The following is a 17421-nucleotide window of genomic DNA, read 5'->3' as shown; positions in this document are numbered from 1 at the left end:
TCTCTCTCCTCCGATTTCTCCTCAAAAATTAAAAATATATATTAAAAATTGCAATAAAACCCTGTAAAATTTTAAATTAGATCTTTACGCCTGCAGTGGCGACCGAGAGCTGTTTTCAAGGTCTTTTTGCAACGAAAGTTCGCAAAAAGGCCCTTGAAAGTTTGAAAATAATAAAAATACTTCTTTTTCTATTATAAATATACTTTTTTTCCTTGAAATAAATACATTTCCTCTTCAAATAAATCTCAGAAAAATCCTACAAAATCGTAAAAAATTCTAGAAAATTCTAGAAAATTCTAGAAATTTCATTGATTCATTCCCATGCTGAGAAATGTCGAAATAAAATATTAAATATGCCATTTTCATTCAAAAATAATTATTTCGAGCTTCAATAAATCCTTTAAAATTCATAGAATTAACAGAAAATTAGGGGAAAATCAGAAATCACTAGAAAACACTATTTTCATGTAAATATATGATAACAACCCCATTTTAAGCTCTTTAAATGCATAAAATCATGCTAATAACATGAAATAAAGACAGAAATTAGGGTGTTATCAGTCCTCTCCCACGTTCTCTTGGCACCCATCCTCCCTATATAAGGGAATGGCACGCCCATGGAACATTTGGAGTCATTGTTGAAAAGTTTATTCACAATTCGTCTCCCCCCTATCGTAGTTTGTAGCGTAGGGGGTTTGGCTAGCCCCATCCACGTCGACATCACTCCGTGGTTAGAGCCCACGTCTCCCTCGTCGAGGTCACTCCGAGAGGAACGTGCTTAAACGTGCCGTCGAGATCACTCTGGTACGCTTAACCCTCTGCCCGCTCTTTCTTGATCTACCACCGTTCTTCCCTTCCATTTCTTGGATTCCCGTCACCCCTCCCTTCCCAACCCCTTCTTGGTCGCCCTACCCAGCCAACATCGCCATTCCGCCCCCCCAACTAGTCCAATCACTGCCGCCTTTGCCCCCCCTCGTTGCCACGCCTCTCCCCGCCGAGACCCAGCAATCGCGTGGGTGTTCACACACCCGCCCAACGCCCGCACGCGGCGGCCACTTCTGCGCGCATGTCGGCCTGCCCGTACGCGCACCTCACGCCCTCACAGGCCACACGCCCGCCCACTGTGCACCGTCGACCTTGCCCGCCAGAGTCGTCCCGCGTCCGCTGACCACGCCGCTGGGAGTCAGCCACATTCAGATCGTCGTCTCCAACGATTCGTCCACATCTCGTTATCAGTCGGGACGATTCTCTACGCCGTGGACTAAGCGACCCAAAGGTCAGTCTCGTCTTCCCTCCATATTTCCAGCATTATTATCTTCTCCAGTCTCGTCACCTGCTATCGCGTCCTCTGCCCAACTTTCCTCTGCACTGATAGGATAGCCACCATTGTCGAGAGTAGGGAATTCTTGTGGTTGAAAGGATATTCATTTGACTAGGACGCCGTCATACGCCCCTCACCGCTTAAGCGTCTAGTTGATTTCGCGGGTCATTGGGAGTTTGATCTTAGGATCACTCTTCTCTCATTGATCGGCACGGCCGACGCCATTATCCGTCGATTCCCTAACTGCTCATTCACCGTTTTCTCATTACTTGAATTACATCTCACATCATTCGCATCATAATTCCTGTGACGTAATACGAGCCGATCGATCCTGGCCGACATCGTATTACATCACTCAAGGAGAAGGTAATTCAATTTAATTTCTATTTCCACCCAATATTTTCTATCGTATTCTTTTAATAATTATTTTGCGATTCAATAGATTTAATATTTCAATTTTTAAAGTAAGAATAAAGATTTAATTATCTTAAATTGGAGTTTGAAGATTTAATAATTCAAAATTTGAATTATTATCTCAGATAGATCTGGACTTCGTCTAAGTCCAGTTCTATCTGAGGTGCGCGGCTGTGCGCTGTGCGTGTCGCGACGCGCGGCCGTGCGCTGCGCGTAGCGGCACGCCGCTGCGCGCTGCACGTGTCGCAGTGCACGGCCGTGCGCTGCGCGTAGCGGCGCGCCGCTGCGCGCTGCACGTGTCGCAGTGCATGGCCGTGCGCTGCGCGGAGCGGTGCGCCGCTGCGCGCTGCACGTGTCGCAGTGCACGGCCGTGCGCTGTGCATAGCGGCGCGCCGCTGCACGCTGCGTGTGTCGCAGTGCGTGGCTGTGCGCTGCGCGCGTGCACTACAATGCAAGATCTGGTACTTTGTCAAAATTTCGACTAAGTCCTAGATCTGCTTGTCGCACAATGATATTGAAATGAGAAATAATGAACAGATTTAGTTGGATAGGTTAGAAAGTTACAATCCTGTACTTTCCAGCCCAACTAAATCTGTCTTATAAAAGATGATTAAGCAATTACTGAACTCTAAGAAATCACATTTACCTTGTGTCACACCCCTGATTGGCTAGGAAATGATCCTCGTCCTTAGAATCTTCTCAGCTTTGCTTCTTCACTCAACTCAATTGTTCATCAACAATGGAGGGTCTACAGAACTTCGAAAACAAACAACACTCCACTCTTCCAACGAAAATCCTAGACAACTTAAACATTGTTTTTGAGATAGTATTTATAGGATTTCTTCTCTCTAAACTGCTTGGATCTTTTGAATGGTCCAGCATGATTCATAACCGCCATTTGACTTGGTTTATCTTGATCCATAACTGCCATTTGACTTTGTCTAGGCTTGATCCATAACTGCCATTTTGACTTGGTCCAAGCATCCTCTTTGATTCATTTTTCGCCCATGTACACTATCTCCACATCAATTTCTGTACTCATTTAAACCTAGATGATATCTAATCCACTTGATTCATAGAATCAAGTGGGGTTAGTCAAAAGAAACTTATAAAAATATAAACTCCTGTCATTTCATGATAATATATATGCGTAAATGATGGCATAATTTATGATAAAACTATGTTCATCACAGTGATGCAATCTTGAGCTTCAAGGATCTCATGTAAAACCAGTTGAACACCCAACTGTATTTATTTGGAGATTGATTAAGTTTTATATAGAGTAAACCTTAGAATTCCAATTCATAATTCATTATTTTAAGGCACAAAGAGACCAACAAGGTTTTTCTCCAGCCTTTCCTGTACTAAGATAGCCTAAGACAAATTCATAGAGCAAAAATGGGTTGTAGTAATGTGTCATCGTTATTACTCTCACTTCAATCAAATAAAATTTATGAGTTAGTATTCTTACTCAAATATGTATACCAGAGAGTAAGGTCATCTCGTTTGGGATTGGATTTTAGAGATAGAAATAACTAGAGAGTTAGGAGGTAGAGATAAGGGAGTCTAGAGTAATATGACTAATACGAAGTTTTGTTACTATTTGAATTATATGAAAGAAAATGTGGACGAATTCACTGAATATGGTTGAGTATAATATTAGAAGGAATTTAAGGAGTGAAAATAAGCAAGAGATGATTAAAATCAAGGTACCAATTAGAGAATATAACAAACACCACTAGGCGTTTGTGTAAACGACTAAAAGAAATCGCTTATATCTGCAGCTAAAAATTGTATGTTGAAAGTAAATGTTAGTTGGAGATTTAGGTAATTTTATAGAATTTCTTAGAGTCAATTTATGGTAAAAAATTCAAAATAAATGTTTCAACAGTGTATGTATATGGAGTGTTCGATGAAATGCCTAAAAGAAAGAGGGAAATTATATTCTGCTTTTTGATTTTATTTAATGTCTTTCAAACTAGGAGAGCAACAGAATAAGATGTGTGATTGTATATAGTCATTACATACTTAGGTGAATATTTTATTGGTTTAGAAATATTACGAAAATGTTTTTAGGCATTGTTTGTAAAATCAATGCAGACCAATTGTTCGATGGATCGTGCAACAAGAGGAAATTTCACCGAAATGAGATGTTTGTGTCCTAACTCTATGAAAATGTTATTTAAGATTTGTTTAGAAATTAATTGAAATTGATGATACATTAACTTACCAAGACTCGTCGACCTCCTTTGGGGTCGCCGATAGCTTCTGACTAGGGTCATGGCTGAGTTATCCTCCAGGTAATTCACTACTCCTTCTCGATTTATATATTCTTCTACCACTCTCTCGCTGATCTCTCTTCAGGTCATGAGTCTGTCACACCTGTTGACCGAGATAACCAAGAGAAAAGGTGAAGAACAAGAGGATCAGCCCTGTCTTTTAAATTTCAGATTGGAATTCGATGGGAAAGATGAGGTGTTGGCAAGTTAAAATCCTGTTTATTGGGGTGGGAATGCTCCAATCACATGCCTGGCCAACATGGGATCAATCCTCCTTCTTACATTGCGGCGAATGGGTGGAGATCGACCCTCTCATTGCTGGAGTCTGGTCTCCAACAACGGAGATAGTGCTGAGAGGTTGAAGAACATTGTATTCCCCCTCCACCATCCAATACATGCTTTTGAGGGCTCAACGGCTACGATTAAATCATAATCAAGGACCCTCTTAACTCTTAGTGGGCCATGCATAGTCAGCACCACCACATTAGCTCAGATCTCCACTTGGCATTGTATCATTGGTCCACGTCTATACTCATCGCTGTGCCATTTTAAAATAAAGTTAAAAAAAATTCTACAAATATTGGAAATTCATCTTGACCATTCGATCTTCTTAAAGAAGTTCAACATTCAAGATTAAATCATGAGCTTCAAGAAACGCCCATGCCAGCATGGGGGGCCTGGGCCGTGTGAAGCAATTACTTATTTATGAGGCGGCTTGCGGGCTTAGTTTACATTTCTTATATTTTTGCTTGCCCTGCCTACATTCTTCTCAATTTTTTATCGCAATTCCATAACAAAAGACTGAAAATGCACAATCGGTATATAATTGTCAAAAACTTACCTTGTGTGCGCATGCACTAGGCATGACATTGTGCATACCTGAGTTGCTACCGTGTGAGGTTGTGGCTGTGGTTGTGCTTGCAGCTGTTGTCCTTTGGGCCCTTAGCCCTCGGGCTGTTATAATCTGAAAACTAGGGGTTTATGTTAGTGATACTAAAAATCACTAACCTAGGTTGACTAAGGGTTTCCCTTGGTTAAGCGATAAATTTATATTCCTCAATGATAGGGGAGTAAGGGTCAACCACACAGAGCACTAGACCAAATCTGAGTGGATTGAAGCTAAAAATAGGTGTGTAAGAATTTTAGGAATTATATTCAATTTTTTTTAATTAAATGGAGCATAAATGACAGTGAATTATGACTTTATCCATTTCAATTATTTTTAATTAGGGTAAAACAATTCAAGAAAGTTCAGAATACATTTTATTGATTTTTAAGTATTTTGCTAGGTATTTTTTGTAATATTTTGTTTCATCCCACACTTGTTGGATCTTCCAAGGGTTGTCAATGGGATTGGGTGTTTTCTTGAGCCAAGAACACCCAATTCTCACAGGCCAGGTGGTCTAGAGAGAGTAAGAACCACTACTCTTGATTTCTACCACAATAAATTAAGATTAATCAAGAAGGAGAAGGGTACAGAAAGAAAGAATTGGCTTACTTGGCTGGTAGACCTCTCCTTCACCGCTACAAGCCTTGGATGCTTCTCACTTATTGGATCCTTTGGCAGCTCTGATGTAGATAGAGAGAGAGAGAGAGAGAGAGAAAGAGAGAAGGAACCCTTTGGAGAGGGAGTAGAGAGATAAGGACTTCTCTCTCTCACCTAGGCTTTGTCAGCTCACCTTTCACTTGGCCCTCACTAACTCTAGAACTCTATAGAGAGAGAGAGAGCAAGAAAGAATGTTCTCACCCTTTCACTAAAATTCCAAATGAAAATTCTCACCCAAGAAAAGATGTCTTTTACAAAGGACTCTAAAGCATTTATAGCCATGCATTAGATAATGGATCAATTTTATGGGTGAGATTTTGGCCACGCCCATATGCCCATTAGTGTCCCTTCTAAAATATCTGAACCCTTTGAACGGGTCTCTTGGAGCTCCTTCTAGGGTCTTCTCTCAAGAAGGAGGCTAGTATAAAAGATGAATATACGTGGAGAGTTCTAATATGATATTTCACCAAATGCACATGCTCGAAGTTAGGATTTAATATGAAATATGAATAAAAGGTGCTTTAATGAACTCTTAATTAATAACTTTATATTGACTCATCAGGCTGAAACTCCAGCCATAGCCCGTGGCAGCTCCTTTGGGACCACATCTTTTTATTTTTTATTAGTATTCATTTTTTTCTTTCTACTTTATCAACAACATACTTATTATGTCATATTCATGCTAAATTCATTAGGAATATGAAGGCTATATAATATATGAACAAATGCATGGAATCAAAGTTATTTGATGTAACATGATGAGCGCTGGGATCGGACGGCTCGTGTTACAACACAAGACTGAACAGGTGTGCACAATAATGCGAGAATAATGTGCTGCAATCTTTTAAATTCAATGACAAGTACGAGAAAAAGGCTGTTAAATTTGTATGATAAATTAAGTTGAGGAAGTTTGATTGGATCACAATCAGACTTCTCGACGTCCCTTTGGACCAATTAGACGCCTCAAAAATGAGGGGTAAAGTTAACTACCCAACGGCGTCCAATCCTTCACGGTAATTGACTAGCGACTTACCAAGAAGAAAATCCTATCGCTCACAAATGATGGCTATCTTCTAATCAACAACAATACTCTCTGAGGCAATTGTAAAGCACTTCAACAATACTGTAGAAAGTAAACAAACTGCGAACGTAGGGGAAGAGGTAGAACCTGAGGGCAAAGTCCGTCATTCGGAGAGTCGACTGCAGCGGCGGCAAGGGCGGTGGCGGTGGTGGCAGCAGCAATGAGGGAACTCACAAGATCTGACCAAGAAGTTGCTTTCTTGGCACGTTCTTGGACACATGTATAGGCACAGAGTGCTAGTCGGTGAAATATATAATGATGAGATGAGATGATACCATGTCTATTTAACAGGAGTACTTTTTCCATCTTTAGTCTGTGATACCATGTCTGAACATGAGATGATAGAAGTTGGAGAAGAAGATTTTAAAGGAATGAAAATATGGAAAGTAAGTCCCATGAACCATAGCATGTACAGTCTATAGATTTTTATATAGATGGTGAGGAGAGGGAGTTGGTGTCACATATTTAACAGGAGGTGGAAATATATAATGATGATAAAAGCCACCATTGTCATCAGATATCCCACCATCTAACTGGATGCCGTGTGTTTGCATATGCTTCTGCCGTATTTCTACTGTGTGTCTGGCGTGTGTCTGAATTATTCCTTGATGAAAATTACTTGCATAGCGACAACTAGAGATGAGTAATTAAAGAGGCTAAAGATGGGATAATGCTTCAATATGTGGGTGCCAAATAAATGGTTTTAAAGTAATAGGAGAGAATACATAAGAAGTCACATGAGACTGATTGTCTACAACTATTTCCGACAACCAAGGGGATAATTAAGAAAATAACTTCATGGTGTTGAAACATGAGGGAAACGACTTCATGGTGTTGGTCTCATAGTCCTAAGGGTGTTGCATGTCATCATGGTCAGAGGCGATGACTTCATGGTTTTGGTCTTATAGTGCTAAGGGTGTTGCATGCATCATGATCAGAGACAATGACTTCTTGTTGTTGCATGTCAAAGACTTTGCCCAAGTAAATGCTAAGGGAATGTACAACATTAGCAACAATAGGAGCATTTAGAGATGCTGGTCTCATTTGTGGTGAAATTGGATGGGGATATGTGATTTATAGTGCCCGTTCAGGTCGCCGCCACATCATCAAAGCCGCCATCATCGTCACTGACCAACCGCCAGCTCGCGCGCCGCTCGACTGGCATGCCAAGGCTACGATGAAGAAATGCAGGTTTGACACCACAGGTGAGAAGCACAACCACGCCACCGACTGATTTGAATTCCTCGCCGGCTCGTGCTCGTTTCATTTGCCAATCTATCATTTTTTTTTCATCATCCATATCGTTGTGTTTTCATGTTCGTATCAACGTATCTATCCGTATCGTTTATTTTTGTGTCATTTTAATTTTCCTAGGTTCTTTATTTATGTTGTGAAAGGGGTCCCTTATTGGACCCCCCCCCCTTTTTGGAACTCATTGTAAAGGGCCCATCATGGCCCTATTGCCCATCATGGCCTTATATAGGGCCATGATGAGCACCGCACATGCCCTATATAAGGCCATGATGAGCAACGCACATGCTCCAGATCTGGGATTCCTTTGTTTGGCAGCTACACCATGTTCAGATCTCATCAAGAAGAAGAAGAGAGGAGTAGGTGATGCGAAACGACGACGGCCGGGATCGAACGGCGCGTTTCACGTCACAAGTGAAATGATGATATGATATAACTTTGTCAAAGTTATGGGACTGAGGTTTATAAACGAGCAGATAAGACGCGGACAAGTAAGCGCAGTAGATTGGGACGTGCCACGGAGTAGAATGATCCGGAAATCAGACCCCCGTTGACCCGTTGAATCTACTAGACGACTAGGACGGGAGGGGCGTATAACGGCCCTGGAGAGTTCGATATTTAAGCAATCATAGACAACCCGTTTACCTCAAAGAATCCTGCTCTCGACGTCGGTTGCTACGCCTATTCTGATGTTCGATCCAGAGGTCTTGGCAGGGGACGCGATAGCGGGCGACGGGACTGCAAGCAGTAATAATACTGGAATAAGAGGAGGAGACGGCGAACCTGATGGTGGATTAGTCCAAGGCACAGCCGAAATGGCGGGTCACGGCGCGGCGCGGAGTTGACGAGCCGCGGGAGTGACGAGTCCGCGGCACGCTATCGGGTCAAGGCGGGGTGACGAGTCCGCGGCGTGCGGTCGGATCACGGCAGGCGCGTGCGTTCACGACGCTGGCAGAATCGCGACGCGACGCGAGGTCGCGGGCTGGGGCGGCTGTGGCGCGAGGCGAGGTCGCGGCGCGGGCGGGAAGGCTAGGGCGCGACACGGGCTGGGGCGCGACACGGGCTGGGCGCGGCGCGAGTCGCGCGCGGGCGGGCAGCGGCGCGGGCGAGTCGCGGGGCTGGGCGTGGACACGGCGAAGCGCTCGGTCTCGGCGCGGCCAATGGTGAGGCATGCGGCGAGAGAGAGAGAGACGGGAAGCAGGGGCCACGGCGGGGAGAGTTGATGACTCTAAAATATGTCATCAAATAATCAAGTTCTCAAGTTTAAATTCATTACAATTATCTTGTGAATTCATGCTAAGTTCATGCATATGTATTGTTTTATGAAATCACTAACCCCACTTGATTCCTTGAATCAAGTGGAATATATTAACGTTTATGGCTAGTGAACATTCATAAAAGGTTAAGAAGATCAAGGAAGAGGAGGATCAACAGAAGTGGGCAAAAATTCGAAGTGGCAAAAATTACGAAAATGCCCCTGGGCATGACTTAAGAGAAAACCTATAAATACTCTCTTGAGAGAGGAGTTTAGGTGTTCAGAATTTTCTCTAAGGAAACTAGGGCTTGGAGAAGAGGATTTCTGCACCCTCCAGGAGCTGATGAGCTTTTGGAGTTGGAGAGGAAGAACATACTGAAGATAGCTTGTATTGAAGAACCACGCCTTGCCGCAAGGACGTGACACCCGACGTGGGGAAATCTCAAGCTTCAGCCCTGTAATCCCTCTCTTCTCAGACAATTTTGGTTGGGTTGGAAGAATCACAAGATCTTCCAATGTTTTCCAACTGAGGATTGTTTCATTTTAGATTTGATTTCAGTTGAATTTTGTTTCTTTCTTGTTCTGATCATCCTCCCCAAACTTCCCAAAAAATCCCTTTGGCGCAACAGCACCGCGCTTGTGCAACGCCGCCCGACGCAGCAGCGCCAGCACAGCAGCGTCGCGGCGCAGCCACGCCCTGTAGCGACAGCGCCGCTGCGCAGCAGCGCCCGGCAGCAGCGCCGCAAGCAGCCACGCCGGCAGCGCCAGCGCGCCAGCAGCGCCGCGCTGGCAGCGTCAGCGCAGCCACGCGCGCGACAGCGCCGCTGCGCAAACACCTTGCGCGCATATACCCTGCACGCAAGGTGTTTGATCCTTTGCCCCAAGGGCAAGTGCTGTCTCTGAAGAACTCCTCTGTAGACAGCCTCTATTAAGTTAAATCTTTAACTTAATCAGAGCAATAGCAGTTAAATCTTTCGACTAAACTGGGAATTAAAGAGGAATTCTGTGATTTCCTGAGGATCATTCAACAGAGTTTAATATTTATTTTAAATTGATAAGTGACATATCTATTGAATAAAGAAGGAAATTTCTACTGTTTTCTCCTGCTCCCGGTGGATCGACCCTCACTCGCCTTACGCCGTGAGGTTTATAAATTTGTTGCATAAGCTCTGAACCTCACACGTCTGAACTGCTAAATAACCATTAAAAAACACATAAAATCTGAGCTTATCAAGAGTGTAGAGGTGAGGGCGAGAGGGTCCAGAACGGGGTTTGGGGATCAAGAATCAAGAAGAAGAAAGGGGGAGGGGAAAGGGTCGAGGATGGGGTTCAAGAAATGGGATGGGGTTGATGATAAGATCAAGAAGGACGAAGGTGAAGGGGGGGGAAAAGGGATCAAGAAACGTTGGGTGAATGAAGGAAGAAGATCAAGAAATGGCGAGGACGATGAGGGGAATCAGGGAGCCGGGGTAGAAGATGGTCGGGGCGAATAGTTGAGAAGGGTGTAGGTGGAGGAGAGAATCAAGAACCTTGGCGACAGAGGTTCTTGATCGTCGTGGGCGAGTCTCCTCGATGAAGACAAATCTCCCGATGCAGCGCAGGTCGACGGCGTCTCGTGTATTCAGATGCCTCCAGAGTAAGCTCGATGCAGGCTTCCTTTCGCGTGAGGCGATGCCGACTTCTTGAATCTTTAAACGTGCCGGAGTGATCTCGACGGCACGATTAGCACGACCCATCCGGAGTGATCTCGACGGGTGGATCGTGAGCTCTAACCACGGAGTGGTCTCGACGTGGTTGGGGCCAGCCACACCCCCTACGCTATGACTACGATAGGGGAAGCTCTTTGAAAAATTCAATTCATTCAAAAACTTCCAAATGTTCCTTGGGCATGCCCTCCCCTTATATAGGGAGGAGGGGTGCCAAGAGAACGTGGGGGGAGAGATCGAACCGTCGTGAAACGTGGTTCGGTCTCTCCTTACAAATTCAAATACAATTCTAAAATATAAAATCAAAGACGAGGACGGGAATGGGCCCTACGATATTGGCCCAGTCCCATAATTCGAAAAGAAATACATCACACGATAAAAGAAAGAATGATAAAGGCTTACTTACTCGGAGTACTTGACCCCGGATGACGGACGTCGACTCGAGCGCCTCGGCGTGGCTGATGGCGCGTCATCATGGCGTCCTCGGGTGGCGTCGTCGTCGCTGAGCCGCCATCTGCTGGATGGTCCTCCATCAGTAGGGAATGCGAAAGAAGAAAGGGGCATTGCCCTCTTCCATCCCCTAACAGTTTTGCCCAGGACCACCATCACTGTTGCTGATGCGTGTGCGTCTAGTGACCCCACCATCCTTCCCACGAACTTGCGCTCAGGCTGCTCCCCACGGTTGCACTCGAGCGACTACCACGTTGCACACTGGAGGTTAAAATCTGTGGGCGTTCCTAGGACATCTACTTCCACCAACGCCACATGCAACAATCCCCTTGGTGCCCAAACAATGCTGCATGTGTTCCCATGATGCCCGCCACCGCAACAAGGTTCTGCACATTCAATTTCCACGTCACACTTTGCATGAGGCAGAACTTCTGGGCTCTGTCAAAGGTCACGGGTGTTCCTACGACGATCTCTACTACAGCTCGCCCTAATGACGGGGCCCCTGACTTGTTTGAGTTGTCTGACGAGGCCCCCATTGCCACACATCAGAATGTTCCTTGTGTGACCTTAGGATTTGATCTGCACGGCCAATCCAATGAGTCGTTTAGGTGCACGTCCACCTAGCATGATCGCTGACCCGCCGATCAACCAGCACGCATGCTCATGTGCTGCACACCATTTGGGTGTGTCCTTGAGCGCTTGGCCTACTCCACCAAGTAGGGCCCTCCATGACATATCGTTGCACTAGGAATTGGTCAAATTGACCAGGCTACGCCTATCACGTGACAAATCTGCACAAGCAACTAGTCAGAACCTTCCAAGTAGTCTCCTCCCTCCATCCATGGGGGCTACATCGGTCGTTATCACATTGCATCACCAGCCTGCCACCCTCTACTTGGGAACCTTGAGCCTAGTCATGTTGTCATTCTACCTCTCGTTCACTCTGTTGGATGCCCTTATTGCTGTGTCCTGCATGGTACCAATTATGCCCCGCGCCGCATTACGTTGACAGGCCTATCTCGCGACTACCGTCTATAGAGGCTTGAGCAGTCGTCGTGCAGGCCAATTCAAAAAATGCTACTGATACACAATCCCTCAGTCCATAGAGGCTTGAGCAGTCGTCGTGCAGGTAAACGCTATCGATTGTAACCCTGATAGCTCTTGCTGGGGCTCGCCCGACCGCTCAAGTCACTTTGTGGCCAACTAACTCTCCCTCCTTGACTCGTAGCCTCAATTCCGGCTATCGCTCTAGTGATGCACCGTCGTCGCCTGTCAAGCTACCCCGTGCCCATCTCCGGTACCTCTCCACCGCGCCAACTTGTACAGGCCCGTGCATTGATGAAGACTCCGACGAGGAACACCACCACCGAAGAGGTACGTTGTTCCCCTTTGCTCTTCAGTTACATTACTCTCTACAATATATTTTTCTCTACACTCCACCGTGTTCGGGTCAGTTTAGGTGAGAGAAATTATCGACAAAATTATGAGTTGAGTTTTTTTTGAGGTATGTGTTGAGTCCGTCCGTTACGTGTGAGCGTCAACAGAATTATTCCGTTTGACACCATAGTCACCATCAGCACTCCGACAAGGTCAGAAGGTCACCGTTACCATCATTGGTCGCCTGCACGCGAGCTCAGAAATCGGCGAATCCCATAAGTCAGACCTACATGTACACTCTGCCTAGGACTTTATGCATCACATAATTACATCCCTTTAGGGAAATTGCTCATTGAACGACATCATGAATGACGTTTGACACCATTTTGGTATCAAAGCATTGTGTCGATACCCACTCGGATGACGGCCGGCATCAATATGACTAGTGGTTTTAAACTGATATATTTCCCACAGAGGTCATCCTTCTGGTTCCTACCCCGTTGGAGGCTTGATTGTATGCACTCCTTGAGAATCTTCTCCCCTTGTCTATAATATTATTGAGGAAGATTATGCACTCAATAAGAGAAGACAATATTATCGTTGTAATGAAATCTCTCCCTCGAAAGCTCTATCATTTTCCTCATTGAATAACAGTTCACGAAGGACATCACTTAACTTGAATTGTGTTCATAGACATAATTTGGACCTCAGTCTGGATGCTCGAGGTGGATCGTGTTCGTCTTCGATGATGAAGTCATTGGGCCACTTGATGGGGTCCATCCCACCGTCAGCACGGAACGACGTCTACAGCCTCACCGAGCCGCTCGAGCCAACACCTTTGACTTGTCGTTCAAGTACTCCGCTTGATGACACAGCAGCACGCGTCATATTTTATCGTTATTTTTTTCAATTGTAATTTCCTCTAAGGTTGTGGACAAGGCCTATCCTATTTTGGGCCTCATCCTTTTCAAACAGTTTTTTCATTGTTTCGAGGGGGCCGCTCGTCAAGAAACGGTTCCCTCTAGTTAAGGCCAATTGGGCATGCCTTCGACCCTATATAAAGGCCGGCATGCCCAAGATGACTGCTTAGACAGAATTTGAATCAAGTGAAAGTTTGCGTTTCTTTTCTTAGTTTCTTCTTTCTATCTTAGATAGCCTTTACCTAGATCATGGGAAAGAACGAGGGCACCTCTCCATGTCATGCCATCTGTGGATCGTCGCCATCGCCGTTCATTGCCATCGGATTGTTCTCGCCATCAAGAACTTCTGCCTTGGTCTGTTTCTCTTCAACTTCGCCCAAGAAAGCCTTTCTTGGAGAGTCTTGGAGCCCGTTTTTTGCTGTACTACCATTGTCTTCGTCTTCGCATGACCGTCGTCAAATACAAACACCGCCATCGCCGGTCGGCCTCGGTTTGCTGTCAGCCACCGGCCACGTCAGAGGTTGGGCTCATCTTCTGGTTTCTTAGTTCAAGGACGTTGCCTGCGCTCGCCCCTTGCCTTACGCCAGAGCAGCATGCACGCTGCGCTCTCCCCCCCCCTGTGCCGTGACTGCACCATCAACGCCAAGTGCTGCGGGACAATGCACTGCGTGCCAGCCACCCTTATGTGCGGCCGCAGTGTCACACATGTGCGTGCACCCATCCACTCCCCAGTCGCGCGCTGCCCTTTGCCGTCCACATGTGTGCACCCGTCACCCAGCCGCGCGCACGCATTGGCGCGCATGCGCACCCATTTCTCCCAGCGCTTGGCTGTGCCTTGCGCCCTGTCTGAGCTGTGCCGTGTTCACACACCACGCCCTGTTGACATGACCTACTCCTGGTCAGACTGATTGTTGGCTCTGCTACAAAATCGACAGGAATCAACCCATCAGGTTCCACCGTCTTCCCTTTGTCGTAGTTCTATTATTTTCTGACAGTACTATTGATTTGCATTCCTTGCCTCGAGAGCTAGGAACCGCCCTCCGAGAATTGTACACAATCCATTTTACTGAGATATAGAACTTCTCTTGTGGTAAAACACTACAAGTTTACTAAGGGGGTGATGCAGAACGTGGTCGGGACGTTGTCCGATCGACACCCAATGTGTTGGATCGGTGCCGATGATAGGTAGTGGAAGTCGGGCTATGGCAGGGTGTCGTCCGACGGTGAATGCAAGTGAGGATATAACGATGAGAATGCAAAAGGCAGTAAAATGTGGTGCGCGCAAGTGCCGACTTGCGAGTCTTCAAACATCTGGGAAATTAACAGAGACGCTCGGGAAGGTAGGGTAGACCTCTCAAACCTCGTCCGAGGAGGACTACGACGCCAAACGGGGTAACCCGGCCAGGCTTTGCTACCACGGGACAGGCAAACCCGACTTGTACCAAACAGGTAAGACTTTCTTGTATTCCGCCATCGACTCGCATGCAGGGCACGTCGTCGGTGCTCAGATAGGCGGATGGCGGTGGTTAGCTGCACCGTGGGCTCACGCGTGGGCAGTGGGTCACCGCGCGACGATGGGAAGGCCGCTGCGGACGGAGTCAGCGTTGCGCATGGGCAGATGGAGAGCGGCAGTTGGCTGCGCCACTTGTTTGCGCGCGGGCGGCTGATCACCGCACAGCAAGGGGGTCGGCTGCGGTGGACGAAATCGATGTCACGCGCGAGCGAGCAGACGGCAGCGGTTGGTGGTGCCGTGAGCTCAAGCGCAGGCGACGGAGTCGCCGCGCAGCTACAAGGCGACCACGGTGGGCACAGCCAGTGCCGCGCAGGGGCAATGGGGGCTGTCTGAGGGGAAGTGGGAGTGGCGGCCGCTGGCGGCTCGCAGCAGTGTGCACACGCACAGTCGGCATGGGCACGCGGGCGGCTTGGGCAATGGCGGCAGCGACTGAAGGTACGCACGCTCCCTCCTCCTTCCTCTCCCTTCTTCCTTCCTGATCCTTTTTTATCGTGACCATTTCTCTCTTACGAGAACTTTCAAAACTTCAAAATTATCAAAGGGTGGTCCTTTAGGGCATCCCTAGTTCCCTTTTATAGGGGAACATGGATGGACCCCTAAAGCTACAAAAATAAAAAAAGAAATAAGAAGGGGAAAAGATGGTTCAACCCCTTAGAGGATGGAGGGGAAGATCCTCAGAGATTGGATCTCCCCTCACTACAACATGAACGTAACGGGGATCAGAACGAAGAAAGATGCGAGAAATGCAGATAAAAGTTCGGATGAAAATGATGAAATGAAAACAAAGCTGGCGTGCCCGTTACCCAGAATACTTGAACCCGGGCATACATACCGTCGCCTTGGCTTGCCGGGAGGGCTAAACGCGAACCAGTGGCGATGTCGATGATGATGGTGACGTCTCCGAAGACGTTTCTGGGGGCTCGAGCTGCACCGCGCCATCAGGGGGATTGGACGTCAATGGGTAATTCAATTTACCTCTCATCTTGTCGCGTCTAATTCATCCAAAGGGTCATTGGGAAATCAATTTTGACTTAACCAAACTTTGCCGATTTAACCAATCGTTTGACTTTAATAGTTCTTTGTCAGTACTTGTCATTGACTCTTAAAATTCACATCATAATATTCTGCATCCATTGCGCTCCCGGTCTCTCCTTGTGTTGTAATGCGTGTCGTTCGATCGCGGCTGACTACGTATTACATCACCACTCCAAAAGGGATCGAGATTGATGTGACTTGTCCGTGTGATGTCGGAGATAGTGGCAGGCAACCATGGATTCCGGCGCGGGCCACAACAAGCGCGAAAGTGTTTTTGTGGATGCACGCCAGTCGCAGGTAGCGACGGCAAAGAGCACAGCAGCAAGGGCTCTGGCAGGGCAGGATGAGGCAGCCCTGATTCGACCATGCAAGGCCCGACAGCATAGGGCATGACGACATGACTCGCAGCAGCACACGGTATGACAGTATGGGCTTCAGTGGCATTGAGCGCAACAGTGCAGGACCTAAAAGGCATGATGGCGCAAGATGCAATAGGTACTGTTCATGATCGTCTGATGGACGGTCAACGAGCACGGGCTTCTGGGCTTGTCGCAACTCCTGGCAAAGGATGGGAGCCAGCGGCGGCAAGGGTTATCTTAGGGACCAATCCAACCTGAGGGAAACTAGAAAAATAATAATAAAGAAACTAAGGTAAACTAATTCTATGCGATTTTTGGACTAACTCAAATTTTGATAATATTCCTTCCTAATTGTCCTTTGGGCACACCTTCCCTTATTTTGGGGAGGGGTGGCCTAATGGGCCAAATTAGGGAAAGTTCTTCGCACGGAGATTCCCCTAATGGCCCCAATGAACCCAAAACACAGGAAAAGAAGTGGGGAGCCTGAAATACGAGGGCCTTCCATAAAATCCATCAAAAACAAGCCAAGGACATCTGATTAAGATTGATATTTGAAGCTCGAGCTCTTTGAATTGGCTCGGGCTCCATGATGCGATTATTAACGAGCTCAGACTTGATCTTCTGGATGGTCTTTCATCACCATTGATGGCTCAGGTCTACGGACCACTTACACAACCGTGACATGAAACAACCTGATTCACATTTTGGTATAATACCATTCAGGGATTCGTACGGATCAATTCAGTGAACTCTTTCCACTAAAGACCACCCACTATCTATCATTAGTGTCTCCATACTAATGGCTACGAGACTAGCCATACTCATCATATGAGTGAGACTAGATAGTGATATTGTATTAGGATGCTTTAGTGCCCTTATTGAGTATCCTTGGAATAGTAATATCTAGAGCACAT

Source organism: Wolffia australiana, chromosome 3 (assembly GCF_029677425.1).
Source record: "Wolffia australiana isolate 7733 chromosome 3, ASM2967742v1".
In the NCBI taxonomy this organism is placed as follows: domain Eukaryota; kingdom Viridiplantae; phylum Streptophyta; class Magnoliopsida; order Alismatales; family Araceae; genus Wolffia; species Wolffia australiana.
The sequence above is the reverse complement of the archived record's forward strand: the minus strand, read 5'-3'. Positions refer to the sequence as shown.